At 40.4% G+C, this 22041-nt stretch overlaps 1 protein-coding gene across 4 annotated transcripts in view; it reads left to right on the forward strand.

The window, feature by feature from the left end:
- Positions 1 to 22041, forward strand: part of elf1 (E74-like ETS transcription factor 1) — a 263022-nt gene that overhangs the window by 123805 nt on the left and 117176 nt on the right. For all 4 annotated transcript variants that reach the window (XM_043704487.1, XM_043704490.1, XM_043704486.1 and 1 more), the window contains exon 2: positions 5387 to 5448. The gene's annotated coding sequence lies outside the window, so the exon portion shown is untranslated. The remainder of the gene's footprint in view (positions 1 to 5386; positions 5449 to 22041) is intronic.

A 22041-nucleotide genomic window follows, 5' to 3' on the forward strand; every position in this document is an offset into this window, starting at 1 on the left:
AGGAGCGATGTGTTGTAAACCTGTATGTTCAACATCAAATACCTCTTTACTAGCAATTATGAGAAGTGCAAAACCACTTCCTTGATTTTGCATCCAGTCGAAAAATTTAAATTATATGGCAGGGTGAAATAAGTGTACAGCCTCGAGTGGAGCCGAGAGTCTCAAATCTATATTTCTGCTTTACTTTGATAGTAAAGCAATTGTCTGAAGCAGAAATGCTACACGGTTTACAGCATAGCTAAACAGGCCTCAGCTATGTTTGCATTCGTACTTGTCAGGTCAGGTCTAGTCCTGTCAGGTATGCTATTTATATGTAAACACTTCATAGAGATATGGCAATGTCGTTACTACATTGCTGGCCTAATAATCGAAGGGGTCTACCTTTCAATCATGTTGTAACAGTTTGAGAATTTAGATTCAGTTTCATAGATTTTGCAACATTTGAAAATCGTTGAAAATGACAATGAGGCTCTCGGATTAGTGTAAAATCCAGATCGTTCTCTACTGCCCTGGGAAGCGCTCTCTCCTGTCTGACCTGGCCTAGATATTAGTTTAGTCCCACAATAACATGGTTGGCTCTTAGCTGTCTTAAGTGTTGTAGTAAGTCACTAATTCATATTAAACTGCTGCAATATTGTATATGGCAGAGTGGAGCAGTTTAAGAAAGATGTACCACTAGAAATGGGCAATAAATGTCAGTCTTAACAGCGATAACGCATTGAAATTGACTTTTTAAAAAAAACTATTGCAACCTTGGGAAGGAGATTTCTTACACAATTGTGTACATAGGCAGTTGAGTAGATAAAGAAATAACCACATCATTTGGACATCATGCAGGTCAGAATAGAAATGTGCCATTATTGTCAAAATTTCTTTGTAATTTGTTTTGTTTTAGATACCATCACAGTTTATTTCCAGTAATGTTCATGTACTGATTCAGGCTACAGCCTTGCAGGCTTCTGGGTCCAGAAACTGTGCTCTGATGAGTACATAAGTCAGAAATATTCTACTTCTAGAATGTAATTTCATAAACTTAGAGTGCTCCAAAAAGTTTTACATCCAGTGACGTACTTCTGAAGTGCAGATGTTGTTGCAATGGAATAAACACGCCTGGAATTGTGCAACTGTGAATTTGGAGACACAGCAAGTTAAGCTGTATGTTTAGTTTAGTTGAAAAGCTCAGCAGGTCCAGCAGCATCTGTGGAGAGAAATCAGAGTTAACGTTTCAGGTTGAGTGACCCTTCCACAGAACTGGATTCTGTGGAAGGGTCACTCGACCTGAAACATTAATTCTGATTTCTCTCCATAGACACTGCCAGACCAGCTGAGGTTTAAGCTATTTCTATGTTTGTCTTTAATTTGCTGTGTCCGTGATTCTTTCGTTTTTTGTTTATTTTAGTGCTTCAGCTGAGGAATGATTAGTGATGATTATTGATGAAGGATAATTTGTGTTCTCATCTTGTAAAAAGTGCCATAATATTATTCATATTCACCTTGAGAGGGTTGATAGGTCTTGATTTAATTTGTTATATGAAGGGTGACTTCCCAACAGTGCAGCACTTCTTCAGTATTGGATTGGCAGTGTAGGTCTGATTTTTGTTTTGCCTACATCCCTGAAGTGGAGCAAGAGCTTCTGAGGCAAGGCTGCTAGTACTGAGCCAGGCCCCGAAATGTGAAGCAGCAGGAAACTGGGTGGATTTGCAATCCCAGGTTTTTGTTGGCATTAAGTCTTGGGCTTTTCTGCTGCTCCCAGGAGTTGACCACAAACATTCCTGCACCAGCTCTTCTGCTGCTGTCAGTCCCATCGTACCTCCTCCTGTTTACTTTTGCAGGCATCTTCTCTAGGTTTACAAGAACTCGGAATGAAGGGTCTGTTTCCGTGCTGTACATTTCTCTGACTCTAAGTAGTCCACGCAGCATGTGGAGCCTACTCCAACAAGTAATACAATCATGGCTGATCTTGAGTGTCATCTTGACTTTCCTACCATCTCCCCACATCCCATGATTCCTTGAGAGACTAATATTTGTCTATCCCAGCTTAAATATTGACCAAGTAGACAAACAGGAAGCTGGGAGAACGTAGCAAGCCAGGAAGCATCAGGAAGTGGAGAAGTCAACGTTTCAGATATCATTCTTCTTAAGGATTGAAGAAGGATTATACCCAAAATGAATTCTAGCATCAGCAGTTTTTTTTGTCTCCGACTAAATATAGACAGAGCACATCAACCGTGGTTTAGTGAATTTAGTGAAGAAGTCTTCTCACATCTCAGAGCCTGCTACAACTCCTGCTCTCCTGTTGACTCTTAGAAACACTTTTTAAGAAGGGACTGGAGAATATTTTGCTGTTATTTCTCCTTGCTCAGGCACTCAAACAACTATGGAACTTTCTAGTCTACCTCCGCATTGAGACAGATTTCAAACTGTACCAAGGGAATAACAGTGGAGAGAGCTTTAGATGTTGCAGATGTAACAATGCATGGTGTTACTGGTTCTATTGGTGTTACTGACTTGTGAAGAAAAGCCTTTTGTGGTCTGTGGGCACCATTGGCAAGACCAGGATTTGTGGTCCATGCCTGATCGCCCTAGATCTGAATGGCTTTGTATAGCCATTTCAGATGGTACTTGTAGCCAATTAAGTACTTTGTTTTGTTATGAAGTTGTAATCATTGTTTAAATATCAGAAATGCAGCAGCCAATCTGTGCACAGAAAATTCCCACCAAGACAATGACCAGAAAATGACCACTCTTTTTCAGTAATGTTTGTTGAGGGATAAATGTTGGCCAGGATACCAGCAACTCTTTGAAATGGTGCTGGGAATATTTCTGCCCACCTGACAGGACAGGTATGATCCTGGTTTAACTTCTCATCTAGCCATCAGTATCTTTAACAAGGCGACAGACCGTCAGTCCTAAACGAACGTGTCAGCCTGGAAGCATTGCTGTGTGGTGGGGGAAGGTGCAAAAAAAAAACTGGCTTTTCAACAATCCCTGGTACAGTCTAACTGCTATCACTTAAAGTCATAGAGACGTACAGCATGGAAACAGACCATTCGGTCCAACTCATCATGCCGATCAGATATCCTAAATTAATCTAGTCCACATCCCTCTAAACCCTGCCTATTCATATACCCATCCGGATGCCTTTCAAATGTTGTAATTGTACCAGCCTCCACCACTTTCTCTGGCAGCTCATTCCATACACGTACCACCCTCTGTGTGATTTAAGAACCTCCTTTTGGATGAATCTAGCGATGTTTAATTGGAGTTACATCCTTTTCCTCTGGGATATACTGGTACTTTATTCTAACGGCAGTGAAGGGTCTTCTATCTTCACATTGTGGGCCTGAATGCTGAAGGCTCTTTCATTTTAGCTTCTGACCCGGTGAGCCTTGATTCAGTCTGAAACCAATCAAAGACTCTGAGCTTGAGATTGAAGTTAGATCATGCAGTACTTCTGACCTTTGGCCCTTCGTCATTACCTGTTGCTCACATCTCTTTTAAAAAAAAAAGTAAGGTTGTAATTTCTGATTTATAAATCACTTATTCCTTTTATCCAAATGTCAGCTAGCACAAAGCTGAGTTTATTCCACTGTTGAATTTGACCCTTGTCACAACTGTATCATTTAGAAAAGGAATTTGTTCCTGGAGGTTGTGGAATTGAAAGACAGCTCTTTAAAAATGGCCTGTATTAGACATACAACTTCAATGACCTCTCCATTTTAAATGTCTGCTAATGTGGTGTTTTATGTGTCAGTTGATTACAATTGAGCAGACTTGTGTGGAAAATGCACAGAAGAATGAGGAAGGTGGGTAAACTCATAAATAGAGCAGATACTTAATGAAAATAGATGATTCCTATCAATTATTTTTCTGACTTCTGGGTGCTTGTATGTAAATGCATCTTGTCATTCAAAATGTCCTTGTTTCACAATGGGCCTGTTAACTCAAATGTGTAGCAAATTTACGTGGAGGGCAGGATGAGAACACTGATTCTGAGCATGTTTGAATTAAGAAAAAAAATCATATTCTGGACTTTGAACGGGAGAACCCTTTTACAGTGTAAAGCTGATCTGAATTTACAGCTGTGATGCACAAAAAGTCAAAGTACGTCTCGGCTGACATGCACCAAATAGCATATTGATTAGAGAGGGAGAACTAATTTGGTGAATAATTACAAAAAAAGTGGCATTCTTTTCATCTGTCAGATCAAACTAACCAAAATGGAGGATGTAAAAACTTTTCATCGTGTAGGGGTTGTAGGCTCTTGAAGTTTCATTGGGAAAGCTATGAGGGAGGACAAGAACGGACTATTATCATTTTGGGGCTTTCTGCTGAGGGAAATGATTTAGATGATTTAAGTCATAAGACTGACTAAGTTGATCTATTCTTTTGTAATGTTTTCTGCTCTCAAAACACAGTAACCCTGAAGATAGCGAACAGAAATGTTAGCAATAGTTTTACAAACTGCTCCTCATAATTAAGGTTGCTCCATTCAAATTATTCAAGAACAGGAACTTTTCCGAACCCAAACCTTGCTGTGTTAATTAAGTTGCTTTCTTTAAATAAGTGCATGATTTCATTTTCCTTCAATTAAAGTAAAATTATAATTAGTCAGTGCAGCTTCATTAGCAAGGCAGATACCTAATCAATCAGCAGTCAACTGATCTTGTGGATTAGCAGCCACTTAACTAGTGAAATAACAACCAGGGATGTAAAACCTATTGCAGATAGTAGGGAAACCTGAAATCTAGCAAAACAACAAATTCTTTGAAAGACTGATTTCTTAATTTCTGGCTAAGCTCATACTGTTTGTATGTTTAGATACTCTCAATTAAACTGCAACCTTTGAAACCCAGTGATAAAGTTCATTTGCAGATTCAGCTTATGCTGGTATAAAATTTTAATTCATTTCTTGTTCAGTTCTGGCTACCTTCTGTACAGATAGACTCTTGAATCTCACTCCAGGGAGTAGTACAAAATCTAGTCTGCTGCTTCCCCTGCAATATTGCAGATTATTGGGAATTCAGATAAGGCCACTTCAACCCAGGCCACTTCTATCCTCCTAGGTAGCTGCAAAAGACCCCACGGCAGTATGTTAAAGATTCTGAAATGGCTGAACCTCCTAAGCATAGGAACTGGAATGAGCTACTTACACCTTTGAACCTGTTCTGTCATTAGATTAGATCATGGCTGACCTGTGACCTACTCCACATACCTGTCATATCCCTTAATACCTTGGTTATCAATGATCTATTAATCTCCAATCTATCTGCCTTCACATTTATTGCTTCTGTAAAAATGAAGGAGATGAATGTAGTTAAGTGTACTAAACATTCATACATGAATATTGCAGATTAAAAGTTCTACCCTTTTCCCTATTTTCCAGGTGACGTTTATTAATAAATGGAAAAAGGAGTGGAATTCGCAGGCATATGAAAGGGAGCTCTGGTGAGATGGATGATTTGTATTTTGCTTAACTATTTGTTCCATTTAATAGATAGCTTTTATTAAAGTGAATGAACAGTATTGAAATATTGACAGTGGCCTGGACCTTGTGTTACAACATCAGCACTGAGCAGAAACAGCAATCTGCGTTGGCGCAACTGTGTGCCAGATGTTCTGTGTGAACGTCATGATTAAGTGTGACTTCTGCAAAGAACATGTGCAATCTGAGAGCTAATAGACTGTTTGCAAGTTCAGTTTGTATGAAGACCAATGTATCACTGCCATTGAAAACTATGTTTATTGAATGGTGAGGACACATGGCTGAGTCCACATTGACTTCCTTGTGGAGGAGGATGTTTGGGGAAGATCTTTATGGACCTTTCAAAACGCAAAGATTTTTTAAAGAGTAAATGATGAGAGCTTTTTCCACGAACGGGATGGTTTATACCTAAAGCTTCAACGTAATTAGCAAAACATTGTGAGGTGAGGTGAGGAAAATTAAGAGTAGCTTTCCAGAATAAATACTACAAAAAGAAAAGATTTCAGGGCTATTGGGAGTGAACAGAGGAGTAGGACTAATTGGAAAAAGGGGCAATGAGGCTGTTTTCCAATGTCATCATGTTGGAACTGATTGTGTGGGGTTTCCACTGAGAGAAAGGCCTGAGAAACTTGCCAAGCTAGCCTACCTTTTATTAAATGTACAGTTACTCAGAGATGATATTCCTACTGGCTCCACAGTTCTAGCTATAGATCGTTCAAGAATGTTCAGGAAAACCATGCACTGCCTCAAAATAAGAAGCTGCCCAATCAGATTACAACACATAGCTGACACTTTGTTTAATATGGAGGCATTGAGAGCCAGACTGCCCAAGTGAGGAGTTGAAAGTGCCTACCTCTCTTTGTATCTTTGAGGTCTAAAGCAGAATGCAAGTAAAGCCACTTTGTGTTACATTTAGGAGGATTTTTGCTGTCTTGTTTAAAATGCAAGGTCTGTGTTACAAATATATTGTAGCACCCAGCAAACATGTTGTAAAATCGGAGCAGGTATTGATCAAGATGCAAAGATAGTAATTCTGTGTCAGTCATACTTCTGTGAATAGATTACTCATTACCCTTGTGTGATAATGTTGTGATAATATAACTGCACTCAGAAATTTATCAGTTTTATGGATAGGTAGGGCATGAAAATGAAAATGGTTTTTAGTGCTGATGACATTGGCTGAAATTTCTAAGTGTTGTTCTGAGGATAATCGATTTTGTATGGAAGTGCTATTTTCATGTAATAATAATACTGACTGGAAAATCCTGACCACAGAATGGATCAAAGCTGAGTTAATGATAATTCTTATTACCCCCCCCCCCCCCCAATAATATGCTGTAAATTCTACCAACGCCATCTGCTTCACCTTCAGCAATCTTAATATCTTCCTACCCACTCCCTTGTCATATTCGGAGCACTCTCCTTGAACCCTCAACTTTCTCCATTTCTTCTTCACTGCATACAAAGCCTTGACAAGACCTTCTGCTCTGATTTGGAATCCAGCTCCCTTTCTAACTGTAATCCTACCAGGACTACTACATGTTCAGTTACTTTCACCTCTGTGAAGCATTATGTGAAATGTATTGATGCTTATGGTGCCGTAAAAATGTATGTTGTTATTCTTGTATATACTTTAAATCAGTGACAACTTGAAAGGGATTAAGCAGCTCTGTCCTAACTTGAAATTATCTTAAATCTGTTCTTGTGCTTAATTGCAATACACTTAATCATCAGTGATTCAGATTTATGGGTTTCTGGATTCCTTCAGTCTATTTTAATTAGCCTCCTTCTCAGAACTAAGTACATCTGTATGGTTTGAGCGCAACCTGTCTTTTTGAGTTAAAGCTTCATTCTTGATTAGAATAAAGTGTCTTGCAAGATGTTTTGCATTTCTCAACATGCCCAACATGATATTAAGAACAGTTCCTAGAACATATTTTGCAATTTGGCATGGGAGAATTCCATAGTTGATTACAATTCCATTGAATCTAAACAATTTCCAATGGAAACTGAGCTTCAAGATGATGCAATGAACTACTTTGCGCTGATGTTCAAGTTGCACTACTCCTAGGGTCATCATAAAAGTGATCACATTTAAATAAATTAATTAAAAATCTCAATTTACCTGCCTGAGAAATTCAGGTTTAATATAATATTTACCAGGTGTCTGTACTTAACAAAAACTTAATTGCAAACAGTTCAATTCTAACCAAAGGCAATCAAAATATTCACCTGTAATTTATAACCTTAAAACTCTACCCCTTCTTAAGCCGTTATGCACTTATAGATAGACAGAAGCAGATAAACAACCAAAGAAAAATTCTGTAGGTGGTGGAAAAGAAAATAAGGGAGCATGTTTTTACAGCACTAGTCCACAGGGTTTAATGAATTGACCTTTTTGCTTCTTCTGTGTCTCTCTGATCTACTTCTTTCCAAATCATTTTAGTTCTTTATTGAAGACCAGGGTACTTGCACACCAATTGTTTATGATGTGGCAGTGCCAGTGTTGGACTAGGGCAGACAAAGTCAGAAGTCACACAACACCAAGTTATAGTCCAACAGGTTTATTTGAAATCACAAGCTTTCGGAGTTGAGCCCCTTCGTCAGGTGAAGTCTTGTGATTTCAGCTAAACCTGTTGGACTATAACCTGACGTTGTGTGATTTCTGACCAATTGTTTAGTCACTTGATCAGTGGTTAGAGGCAGCAACCTATCTGAAACAGCTGGCTATGTTTCAATTCTTTTGGTGATTCTCGGTGAGGGAGGAGAGATGCTGAATTTTCAGAGTCCGGATGCTTGCTGCTGCCATATTATTCACATTTTAGGTTGTCCATGTGTCCAGGAGCCAATAAATATTGTTGAATTTTGACCACATTGTTGGTTCTGATTGGAAAATCAATAAGCACATTTCTCTGGACAAAGCTGCCCTGAACACATGCCTCTCTCCCCCCCCCCCCCCCTCCCCCACACACGCACACACGCGCACACACACATACACATGCACACTTCTTCCTCCACCCTCTCCCCATTGCTATCAATTCGTGCTGATATCCTCCCACTGCTTAAACAAGGCAACCGTGTGAATACAACTCAGTGAGTTCCAATATGTCATTTTAAAACTGCACCAACTCTTTCCCCACTTGATTTGAAACATGATCCTTTTTAGCATTTTTGCCCAAATCCCCAAAATTAAAGAAAGCTAAAAGGATTTAGTCTTTTACCACTAATAAAATCTCAGCTATGGTAGAGATCTTTTTGATTATGAAAGGGCTACAAAAGATGATGTGTAATTGTTTGGTAATATTAAGCTTGGGCTTTGCATAAAAGTACATTTTTGCCTAAACTTTCTGAAATGCAATCTTTGAGCACATTTGCAATAATTTCCAAAGGGCAAATAAGTTTTATGCCATATTAGAAAACAGTGCTGATTTATTGGCGAGTGGGGTCTGATTGGTAAATGTATCGCCATGGAGAATGCATGAGTTAGATATTGACTGGTGGTTAAATGCCAAATCTTGTTTAGGTTTAAATCGGGCAGTTTGACACTGATTGGTGAAGCATTACTATGAGAAACAAATAGAGAATGGCTGTTAACTCTTTTGCTGAGTTGTAAGAGTTGCATTAAGTATAAATGTTCTTTCTGGCAGATGTGGGCCGAAGGGCCTGTTCTGTGCTGTGTTGTTCTATGTTCTATGTGAACAGGGCTCTGTCTATTAATATGTAGCTTCCAGTACACACACGTGCTCCATACTATGACCCTGACTGATCATTGTAAATTCATTGACAGTATAGTTCTTCATGTAATCCCAAGATTATTGAGCAAATGTTGTCCAATCTCTGAATGAAAATGGAATGTTGGATGCTGTGTGAGCTTTGTGAGTGTGGGCCTGAAAAGATCATGTCCTTTGCTTGCTGCAAACAGGCAACGGGCTATGCTGCATGCTATGATCTACCAGTCGTTGTGATGTATGACCCACATATACTAGCATCACTGAAAATCATACACCACATTAGTCATTTTATAGGCAGGACATTCCTTTTAGCTTGATAGCAACATCCTGTTATTGGTCAACAGCCACACTTGCACATCTCACAACACAGTATCCAAACTTAGATATAATTCTGTATGTGGGCATCAATTATTAAATGATCCTGAGTGTGCAAGGAATTACGCCAGTAATCTGGGATTGTCAGTCAGGTTCACAGTGTGATGCACTTTGTGTGCTGGAAGCATACATTAATACACAGGCCCCTGTTCTTTGCAGACAGAATGAAAATGCAACATATACAGTGTGTACTCTAGTCAGGTTTAGATATCTTCTCTCTCTCTTTGATCGGAAAACCACATCATGTCGAAATTTCAGCTAACTCCTTCAGCAAAGAGACGTGCAGATGGATTGAAACTAGAGAACCTTCAACTCCACCCATCTGTTGTAATCTGCTCAGGGCTGTCGTCAAGTTGATCTTTAAGTTAGTCACCCTTCATTTGAAACTTCTTCACTGATCTGAAGAAGTAATTTCTTTTGCAAACTTCCAAGATTCGCTGTTATTTAGTTTTAACTCCCTAAACGCGCACACTGTCTGAATGCACTTCTTGCAAGGATTACAAATGTTACGTTCCTAGTTCTTGAGCTACATAAGCTTACCTGCCCTGCAATGATCTTACATTCCTAGCTGTTAACCTCCTTTCGGCAAATTACACCAAGCAGAATTAGCTTCAACCATATTATAATTGCATCAATTCCATTTTCTGTAGGTAAACTTTAATTTCTCAAGTTCTCCAGCTTCTCTACTGCTTATTTTACTTTGTCTGTTTGTTTTCCCATTAAAGTATGTCATGTCACACTTCCCTTGCAAAATTTCACCAGCCCACTTAAAGTCAATTGCTGCCCCCCCCCCTCCCCCCCCCAGCTTATAGTTGTTCTAAGTTTGGTGTCGTCAGCAAATTAAAATGCATCGTGCATCTTCAAATCTAACTTAACAGTATAGATCAACTGCTACCAATCACAGCAAACCCTGCTGTATACCTTTCTCCAGTCTGAGAAAAGGCCATCCACCATTACAATGTTTCTTGTAACTCAGCCAATTTATCCATGTTTCCACTATTCTTTTATTCCATGAGCTTTGACATTGTTGGCAAACCTGTTCTCTATCAATTTATCAAAACCGTTTTGGAGATGCAATTGATGCGGTGCATGGGTATTTCACTCACCAACTCTCCCTCTTACCTTATCAAAAAATTCAATCAAATTAGTTCAACAAAAACTGAGTTTAGTGAATCTTTACTAACTGATTTAGTAATTAGTAGATTACTGCTAATTTTGTCCCAAATCATTTCCAAAAGCTTTGATGCTATTGAGGTTAAACTGACTGGTTGAGAGTGCTGTCTGTATCCTGAACCTTTCATTTGTATTTCTCCATGCCTTTGCCACCATCCTGTATCAAAGGAGAGCAAGATTATCATTGGTACCTCCACGGTTTCTGCTCTTGCCTAGATGAGATCTGCAGCTGAGGACATCGGTCTAGATGACTTATCAATTTCACATGCAATCAACTTTTCCAATTTGTAGCCCATCCCGTGTCTCAACTACCTCCTCATTCACAATATGATTTTTATTTGCATCATCATCATCTTTGGGAACAACACAAGCAAAGTGCTCATTTAGAACATCAGGCTCACCCTTCTCCATTTCCAGTTCCCCTTTTTGACCCCTAATCAGCCCAACGCTTCCTCATGCCTGGAGAAGACTTGAGTTCCTTTTTATGTTAACTGCCAGTTTCATTCTATGTCCCCTCTATGCTTCTCATTAGCTTTTGTGCTTGACTTTTGAACTTGCTGTATTCAGCCTGGATCTCATTGTGTTACCAATCTGATATCTGTCAATCATAGTCCTTTTTATAATTCATTTTTGTCTTCTGTTTTGTAAATCATCTCATAATAATTTCAGCGTTGTTTGTCATACTGTGGGAATGTGCCTTTACTGTATCTGAATCACCTTCTTTCTATACCTACTGCATAGTTACACTTTCCCCATGATTCTAATTAGTGTGCCAGATTCATTCTTGGCCGACTAAAATAGGCCCTGTCCCAATAATTATTGTTACCTGGATTACATCTAATATTTTTCCATAACTGATCTTTAATCTTATGACTCTTTGATTACTGCGCCCCAAATGTTCCCCTGCTGCCAATTGATCCACTACTTTCAAAATGTGGTAACGGCTCCTTGCATGGTGTAATAACGCAAAACAAAATGCTGGAGATATACATCCTCTCAGAAAGCATTTGTGGAGAGAAGCTGAGATAATGTTTCAGGTGGGGATTAGATTTCATCAGAAGTGCCTCCTTCTTTGTTGACTGGACAGATACAGATTTGGAAAATTCTCTTGAATACACTTCAGAAATTTCACTCACTCCTCCTTCCATTTTGCATGACTATGATCCCAGTTGATATTAGGATAATTAAAATCGCCCATTATAAGTTCCCTTGGTTTTGCAGCTTTCTGCAATTACCTTATAAACGTATTCTTCTATGCCCTTTCCCAGTAGTTGGTGATCTATTAATTAAACATCCTGGTATAATAGCATTGCAAATATTTCTCGACAAAATAAATAGATTCTGTGCTTGATCCCTCTTGGACCTCCTCTCTCTCTGTCTCTCTCTGTCTGCCTAGCAGTGTAATATTCTTCTTAATCAATACTGCCAACTCCTCCTTTCTTTCCTTCCTTATCTTTCCTGAACACCTAGTTTTGGGTTCCTTTCTGTGCCTTACACAAATGAGGAAGTTTATTGCATTTGTTTGAGGATTTCGTACAAGTTTATTTACAACTAAGACTAATACAGACAGTGTGGAGTAAGCTATATACACACTTCCCTTAAGTCTATGGTGCTAAAACCATGATTGTTGCTTTTTGTCATGTGATGACATCCTGACCTTGGCTAATTTGCAAGTTGAATTTTTAAAGCAATACTGCCCTTAAAGTGACAGTCCACCTCCTTATATCAAGACATGATTAATGCCAAGTCTTATCCTTAGATTAACCAGGTCTCTCATTATCACCACAATGGAATTTTCCTAGTGTATATCTGCACTTAGCATGTAAGGCCTATATACTATGTTCCCCGCATATGTACCATGAGTTTAATTTTAACCTTACTGTATTTCCTTTTTTTTGACCTCCTGTACATTACAATTTCACCTTTAGTGCATATCCTTTACACATCCTTTTGGGCCTTTCCAATATCACATCCTGGTTCCTTGCCCCTGCTAAGTTAATTTACTCTTTTACGAACAAAATATTAGCAAAGTTCCCACATGGATTTTAGCCCCTACCGTATTAAGGTGGCCTATCCCAAATCCAGACTCAATGTTCCAAACATCCTTCCCTCAGCCATGGATTCATTTAGGTTAACCTCCCATATTCACAAGCACATTGCATTACTAGAAGGCTGCTAATTTTTGAGGTCCTGCTCACTGCTCTCATTGCTAGTTCCCTGAAATCTGATGACAGAAGGTCATCCCTCCTTTCAACTATGTTTTTGATTTGGACCATTACTGCGATCTGTTTGCCTCATTTCTCCCCCGCCCCCCCCCCCTATCCCATCCTCTTTCTCTCTATTTAAATAATAGTGTTTCTATTCTTTCCAAAGTGGACAGCCTCACATTTTCCCACCTTTATAATCCATTTGTGCCCCCTCTCCGACCCTGTTTCTATCCTTTTGCAGGTTCTTTGTATCCTCATCAAACTTGCTTTCATGGCTTTTATTGTACCATTGGCACACTTGGCTCAGATTCTGTCAGTCATACAGCCATAGAGATGTACAGCATGGAAACAGACCCTTCGGTCCAACCCATCTGTGCCGATCAGATATCCTAAATTAATCTAGTCCCATTTGTCAGCATTTGGCCCATATCCCTTTTAAACCTCTTGCTTTTCATGCACCCACCCAGATGTCTCTTAAATACTGTAATTGTACCAGTCTCCGCCACTTCCTCTGGCAGCTCATTCCATACATGCACCACACCCTCATGAAAAAACTGTCCCCTAGGTCCCTTGTAAATCTTTCCCCCCTCATCCTAAACCTATGCCCTCTCTAGTTTTGGTCTCCCCCAGACCAGGGAGAAGACCTTGTCTATTCACCCTATTCAAACCTGTCATAATTTTATAAACCTCTATAAGGTCACCCATCGGCCTCTGGTTAGACAAGGTCTATTCAGCCTCTCCCTATAGCTCAGTCCTTACAACATATTCTTGAGTTACTGTTGCTCTTGCTTTCACAACATCTTCCACCACCCGATCACATTTCAAAGTTGTTTAAGGGGGCAGTGAGACATTTCAAATTGTTTTCAGTTACTGTTCAAAAGCAGGAAATGGGGCAGCTACTGTGGACAGGAAGCAACATAGACGCAATGAAATAAATGACCAAATCATTTGTTTTCATGTGTCAGTTGAGTAATTAAATATTAGGTAGGAACTTGAGGAACACTTTGTCTGTTCTTCTTTGAAATAACAGTGTAGGTTCCTGACCCCTCTTAACATGAGATGGAGCTCTGGCTAACCCCTGATGTAAAGTATAGCTCCTCTGACAGGATCCCACCCTCTGTGCTACATTGAAGTATGAGCCTTGTTTATATATTTAAGTTTTTGAAATGGGCTTGAACCCACAAACATCTGACTGAGACATGATAGCTGCTCTCTTACACTGGCTTTATGGTGCATCAGTTTCATGTGTTGGAAAATAGGAACGGGAGGGGAACAATGGAAACCAGAGCTTGTGAGTTAACCTTTGAAACTGAGGAAAACAATGACTGAACTGTCTCACCTCTCTCACTCTCGCTCTCTCTCGCTGTCTCTCTGTGACTTTCAGTCGCGGACCATTGTGTCGTGTTTCTGGCAATTCTCTCGTCATTGCAGTGCTTGGGTTCATAGGGTTCCAATGCCCAGTTGATTTCAGGATCTTGACCCCAGGCCACAACTGTGCTGCTGATCTGGCATGACCTTTTAAAATCCCCTGATTGGTCCAGAGATTAGCTTCAGCATTCAACCAGGGACACCAGGCAGCACCATGAGGTGGGAGCTGCCTGTAAAAGGCAAGCCACCAGTTGGGGTGGCAGACATGCTGGGGCCTGCTGATATATCGTAGAGGAAAGCAAGCAGCACCTTGGACAGCTAGCAGGTCTCACCATGCGCAGCAGAGGGCATTTGGCTAACTGCTAAGTACTGTGCGTGATCCGGCAGAAGATCCCTGGGTTCCCAACCTATTTTTCACTGCGTTAAGAATACTTTTACCTCCTGCTACGTGCTGAATTGTGGAAGATTGTTTGTTTGGATTTCAGTTTGAAAATTGAGTCATTAGCAGTCTCATTAGGGACTTCTAAGCTACTGCTGGGCATGTACATGGACAGCAGTGAATTGTGGGGTGTGTAGGTTAGGTTATTTTATTTTACATTAAGATTAATCCTCACCACAACATTGTGGGCCGAAGGGCTTGTTCTATGCTGTTCTTTTCTATGTTCAATTCCTTTTCTCGTCTGCCTACTAACAAGCTCCTCAAATGGCGATTGTGTCCTCAACTCCCACCTCTGCGCCACGGCCCCCAAACCCCACTGCAGCACTTTGAACTTTTAAGCATGTCCTGGGGGTGCTTGGATTCAGCTATACCTTTTGGGATTGCAATCTTCAAATCTGCATCAACACTGTCCTCCAAAATGCACTGAAAATCCAGCACCGGGTTTGGCTATTTCTGTACTGAGCCTAAGTCAGCAATTTTGCACATTTTACAGTATGATACTCCCATTTGTCTGTGGAAAGAAGCCCTGATCTTCAGCGCTATCAAAAAGCGGTCAGTGCTATGAAAAGAACAAGTGCAATTAATGGTACCTACAAATTACTCTTGCATCTTAAAGAGCACTGAATTTCATTCTCAGCAGATGCACATCTGACCTGTCATTACTGAGACTTGCAGTAGGTGCAGCAGGGGGTGGGGTGCAAGTGGTGTTGACGGAAGATTGTGGGAAGCTCAAGGGTGGGGTTGCCCAGTTTCTAAACAGCTTTGAACTGTGTTACCAGTCCTCTGCAGCAAAGCACCACTGATGCTGATCTTGTAGATCAGTATGCAAGTATTGGGCTCACTTTCACCATTAGAGTGTTGCAGATAGATTCTATTCCAAGACAAATGTCAATGGATTGTGATTGTTTCAGAAGTTGGACCTCCATGCACTTTGGTTGCTTCACTTGACGGAAAGCAGTTGATTTGAGGCTAAACGTGAGCATTCTGTCCAGTTTGCAACAGTAAGGGCCACTTTCTTAGGCTTCTCATATTTGGGGAATTTGCTATTCAAGCAAATTCTATCTGTCAAGTAACTCGACCGTATTCCCCATTCAGACTTTGTCCAGGCAGGAATGCAATGAGACATAACTGTACAGAAGACTGGTGTCACTGGATTTGCTTGGGGAGATGCCAAGCTAGGCTGGCTAAGCTCACTAAAAAAAATTTACTCATCTCTCATTCCTCTCATAGAGTCATTGAAATCTACAGCACAGATAAAGGCCCTTCAGCCCATCGAGTGTGTGCCAGTCAAAAACAAGCACTTAACTATTCAAATCTTATTTTGCAACACTTGCTCATTGCCACTTGGCATTAAATTGTACTTAACTGTAATGAAGGTTTCTACCTTGACTCGCCTTCCAGGCAATGAATTCCAGATTCTATGAATTCAAGTATTTTTAATGAATCAATATTCTCAGTTCGACGTTGGGCAGGCTCTGAGATTCCAATAATCTGTCAAATGCTTTCATTTCCCAAAATTTTCACTGCCTTCTCCAGAGGGAAATATAAATCCAACTTGTGAACTACATGTTTGCTTTGAAGTTGGTTTTACTATTTAGGACTGTGAGTTTGTGCGACACATGCAAAATGCTCATTGCTGCTAAGTCCTGTCACAGACCAGTTATTGTAAAGAAATGCATAGGCCCAGTGTTTTCTCAAGGCCTGGATTATGTCAGAAATTTGGGAGGATCCCAGTTTAGGATGATCATGCAAGAAAACTTCATTAGGCCCCACATAGGGAAACACTCCATGAAACATAATGAAAATGACACTTAGTGAAAAAAATAAGATGATTCAGATCCATAGATTGAAACTTAATGAGTAAAGGTAATGCTGGTTCTGTTTCTGAAACAAAAATGGAGTCCTGGAGAAACTCAACAAGTGTAGCAGCATCTGAAAAGAGGAAAGCGTATACTCTGTGGTCTCTTGAGCCAAGTTCCAGGATTTGTCTTAGTTGCATCTGCCAGTTAATGTTTTTCTCCATAGATGCTGCCATACATGCTGAGTTTCTCCAGCACTTCATTTTTTTTTGCTTCAGAAACAGAACCAGCATTACTTTGATTCATTATGTTTCAATCTATGGACCTGAACCTTACCATTTTTTTCACTGTGTCATTTTCATTGACTTTCATGGAGGGTTTCTCTAAGTAGGGCTGAGCAAAGTTTTCTTGCATGATCATCCTCAGCAAGTGTGGCAGCATCTGCAAAGAGGAAAGCATATACTCTGTGGTCTCTTCAGCCAAGTTCCAAGATTCGACTTCGTTCCATCTGCCAGTTAATGTTATTCTCCATTGATGCTGCCACACTTGCTGAGTTTCTCCAGCATTGGCTTTTTGTTTTAGATTTCCAGCATTGCAGTTCTTTGTCATTATTCTGTTGGTTCTGTTCCTGTTACTTTACAAGGATGAGGTCTACCTCTTCAGGGATAGAGTTAGTCAGCTTTAGATATATTGATCGGCATGGCTGCAGCTCACCAACCAAACAAAACATCTTGTTACAGTGCCTGGGAGAACTAGGGTGTGGAGGTGCCAGTGCTGGACTGGGGTGGAAAAGGTTAAAAGTCACACAGCACCAGGTTATAGTCCAACAGGTTTATTTGGAAGTACAGGCTTTCAGAGCACTGCTCCTTCATCATGTAGCTAGTCGGGCATGATGATAGGACACAGAGTTCATAATAAAAGATCAACGTGTCATACGACTGATGCGATGTATTGAACAAACCTAGATTGCTGTTAAGTCTTTAATCAGTTAGAATGGGTTGCAGGTTTCGATTCATTAATATGTAAATCCCAGAACTTCTTTCAAGTCACATTCCTGAGATAATTTAAGGTTTCATTTAAAAAAAAAGTGACATCTCAGCTCAGACCATGCATTTAAAGGTGTGAGGTTAGAGTCAATTTCCAAAGTGGGAATTTATAAAATATCGCATGGATGGGCTGCCTACAGATTGTGCTTTTTGAACAAAATAGAATTATCATATTCTAAAAGTGCATTGCCCCTGTACGTTCACAGTGTTGGAGTTGATGGTTTCACTCTGACAGAATGTCATTCTCACACGAGCTCGTCCCATCGGGTTTGCTTCTTATTAATTGCCACATTGACTAGATGTTGGTCACCTTACACTTTGCAGCTCAAGGGCTGAAGAGCTTGCAGCCTTGATAGAGAACAATGACTCAGTATTTTCCAACAAGATTACTGTCTTGGCTTTTTAAAGCTGTAATACATTATCTGTAATGTTATTATCCTGAAGGAGATCAATAACTTGTTTCTTTAAAAATCTGAAGTGAAGCAATAGTTTCCACAGTTTAAAACAAATGCTTTCTTCCAAAACAGGTCAAACAAAGCACACATTAAATACTATCTTAGGTAACCACTTGCATCAATTCAGGGTTTTAGAACACCAGTCAAACATGACTTAGTACACAAATTGTGGTTGATAATAATCACACATTAAAATAACAGATGCATCTAAGACAGATCTCACGTGTTGGCTCACGAAACCATACATTATGTGTGCCTCAGTGTCTGTCAAAATCCTTTAAAATTCTTCCTTCCTCACAGAATTTTATACCTCATCTTTAGAATTAGCCTTCTTCTCAACCTGGGCATGATATTCGTAAAAAGTGGCGCATGTCTAGAGAAACTTTTCCGTCTGCTTTTAATGGAATGGATGTTTCCGATCCAATTTATCTTAAAATAACCAAAGCAGCTTCAATATCTGCATGTTTGCCATTCTTTAGTTCCTGAAGCTAGCTTTCCTCATTTTCAGCCTGCTTCTACTGCACCACTGGGATCATCATCTGCACTTATTTGTTTATGCAAAAGTTGGGAAAACACGTTAGTATTTACACCAGCCTTCTCACAATACCAGTATTGCACATTTAAATACACATCTGCTGTATCTGGCATACTGTATCAAGCTTCCATCATTGTAGAAACGCAAAGATATCTATTTGCAGTTCTGATGAACAATGGAATATGCATTATCCATGGGAAATCTAAGTGTTCCTTGTCTCAACAGATTTTCCAAGACGTTTTGTGGTCTCCCTTATCCCTCAGTTATGATCTCTTTTGTGGGTTAATGTTTTGTTTCTCACTCCCCAAGTGCATGCACCATTTATTTTTGCATGCATCTGTCTTGCTTTGTGTGGCTTTTTTAAATTTTCCATCTCACTCTTTCCTCCCTCCACCTCCCACCTGAGGAGACAGTTCTGTTGATGGGTTTGGGGCCTATTAAAACGGTTTTTGCAATGCACTACTCAGACTTTTCATTAAGTCTATTTTCAAAAGACTCAACCCCTTGAAGCAAAGCCTCAGTTTATATTGTTCAAAAAAAATTGCTAAAATTTAAATTTCCAACCGTGCTTGTCTACATAGACACACTGTTGGTAATTGTCTATAAAGTTTGTGTTTGTGTGTGCTTTACATAGAGGGAAGAGACGCAAATGAGCTGGCTCACTGAGGTCCAGTGTCTAATGTCATGTGATCGGAAACCACCTTGGTGGCAAGCATGAATTTGTTCCGTCACAGGAAAACATATTCAACCGCATAGCAGAATAAATGAACCAAGAGGATGATTGGGGCCTAGTGAGTACACAAATAGGAGCACTTATCAGAAAATTTTCCAATTTTTAAAATTTGAATAGAGTTACAGATGTACAAAACGGAAACAGACCCTTGGGTCCAGCTCATCTATGCTGACCAGATATCCTAACCTAACCTAGTACCATTTGCTAGCACTTGGCCCATATCCCTCTAAATCAAGATTATAATGGTGCTGGAAAAGCACCTCACGTCAGGCAGCATCCGAGGAGCAGGAAAATCGACACTTCGGGCAAAAGCACTTCATCAGCAGAGAGAGGAGGAGAACTTCTTCAAGGTAGGCATCCTTGGAAGAGGATTCGCAGTAAGGTTAAAATCAACTAGGCAGAAGTGGGTACTGCAGATGCTGGAGATCAGAGTCAAGATTAGCGTGGTGCTGGAAAAGCACAGCAGGTCTGGCAGTATCCGAGGAGCAGGAAAATCAACGTTTCGGGCTCTGATGAAGGGCTTTTGCCCAAAACGTTGATTTTCCTGCTCCTTGGATGCTGCCAGACCTGCTGTGCTTTTCTAGCGCCACGCTAATCATGACTCTGATCTCCAGCATCTGCAGTACCCACTTCTGCCATATCCCTCTATACCCTTCCTATTCATATATCCATCCAGATGCCTTTTAAATGCTTTAATTACATCACCACTTCCTCTGGCAGTTCATTCCATACATGCAGCATCCTCTGTGTGAAAATGTTGCCCCTTAGGGCCCTTTTATATCTTCCCCCTCTCACCCTAAACCTATGCCCCTCTAGTTCTGGATTCCCCCAACCCAGGGAAGAGACTTTGACTAGTTACCCTGTCCATGCCCGTCATGATTTTATAAACCTCTATAAGGTCACTCCTCAGCCTGTGATGCTCCAGGGAAAACAGCCCCAGCCTATTCAACCTCTCCAGTGGCTCAAATCCTCCAACCCTGGCAACAGCTTTGTAAATCCTTTTTGAACCCTTTCAAGTTTCACAACATCCTTCCAATAGGAAGGAGACCAGAATTGTAAGAAATATTCCAAAAGTGCCCCAATCAATGATTTAGGTTTTTTAATCGTACTCGTTTCACATCAGCCAAGCTGCCTGCTGATGGTATGATGAGGCTGAGCCATCTGCTGTGCAGCCATCCGAACACTGACCCTGGGGATGACCGATTCCGTGACCAAGTCAGAGTGAGAAAGAAAAACTTAAAATTAGGTAGAACCTTTTCACAATCCCAGGACATTCCAAAGTATTTTTCCTGTGTAGTCGCTGTTTATAATGAAGCACACATGACGACAATGGCGAGTTCTCACAGCCAATAATGTGATGGGACCGGGGTTATCATCCTTTTGGGATGTTAGTTGTGGATTACATATTAGGCAGGACACCAAGAATAACTCACCTGCTGTTTGAAGTAACTCACCTAATTTGAAGTAATATCGTGGATGTTTTAGTCCCAGGTAACAGAGCTGATAGGGCCTCAGTTTAACATCTATCCTAAAAGATAGGAACTTCAAACATTATAATGTCAACCTCAGTACCGCATTGGTGTGTCAGCCTGGGATGTTTGTTCAAGACTGTGGAGTGAACCTTGAACCCACAACCTTTTGACGCGCAAGTGTGCTGTCAACTGAGGGTACCCCTCCAGTCAGAACACTGTGGTTTCTGATTTGCTGTTTCTTCATGCTGATCCAGTCCCTGGGTATCCAGATCGAGGAGTGGTTTATCAAGTGATTCCCTCCACAATTGAACAGACAGAGCCCTTCCCCTGCTTCCCCCCCCATTCCCAATAGGAGATTAGGGCAGATATCCAAGGCAAGCAACAGTCCTACATAGATGATGCATAAAAAAGAATGCAAATAAAGACTAAAGTATTTGATTTAGATGCCATCTTTGCAACAGATGAGTGGATAGTGACATTGTATCCTCTCGTGTGATCTTGAACAGTAATAAGTGCTATCAAGGTGAGCTGATGTGACAGAAGTTTTATTTTACTGTAACATGAACTTCATGTTTGGTTCTGATTGGTTTCCAGGCAGCTGCCCACTTCGCTGGTAGTCAGCACTGGTGTAATCGGTAACTGCAAGCCAGAAACGTGGCTGTATGTATTTGGAGGCTTGTGGAACAGTTGTCTTGACCGAGGATCAACATGTGGTTGTGAACTGTTATGAAGTAGCTACTTTTAAGTTGGTCTTCAGAGGATGATGATTGCAGCCAGTCCCTGTATAAAGCTGTGTTGCACCTTCCAACTAACAGGCAGCTGCTGGTTAGTAACATTGCGATTTCTGGCGGCTGCATAGGATTTGTGTTTTAGGAATGCATCATGCAAACTTTCCATATTAATTGAGATAAGACCAATGTGCTGTGTTTCCAATGTATTCCAATGTCTCTGTGTTGATTTCTTTTATCGCTGTTGGTTCAGTTTCAATCTTTTTTTTGACTGCCCAGCGTTTGAGCTAATATTTAAGTGGACAGGTAACTTATACTTGAGCTGCTGCTGGTGCCACAGCAAATGCATATCAGTAGCGAACTAGTGTTAGTCTGCACTCCCACACCACACCTTGTTCGTGGGAGATACTAATAATGGGGAGGTCCCTGATCCATAGCCTTGAAGCTAAACTGATTGCAAGAAGTTGTGACACACCTTTCACAACTGCAAATAAA

Source organism: Chiloscyllium plagiosum, chromosome 15 (genome assembly GCF_004010195.1).
Source record: "Chiloscyllium plagiosum isolate BGI_BamShark_2017 chromosome 15, ASM401019v2, whole genome shotgun sequence".
NCBI lineage: Eukaryota > Metazoa > Chordata > Chondrichthyes > Orectolobiformes > Hemiscylliidae > Chiloscyllium > Chiloscyllium plagiosum.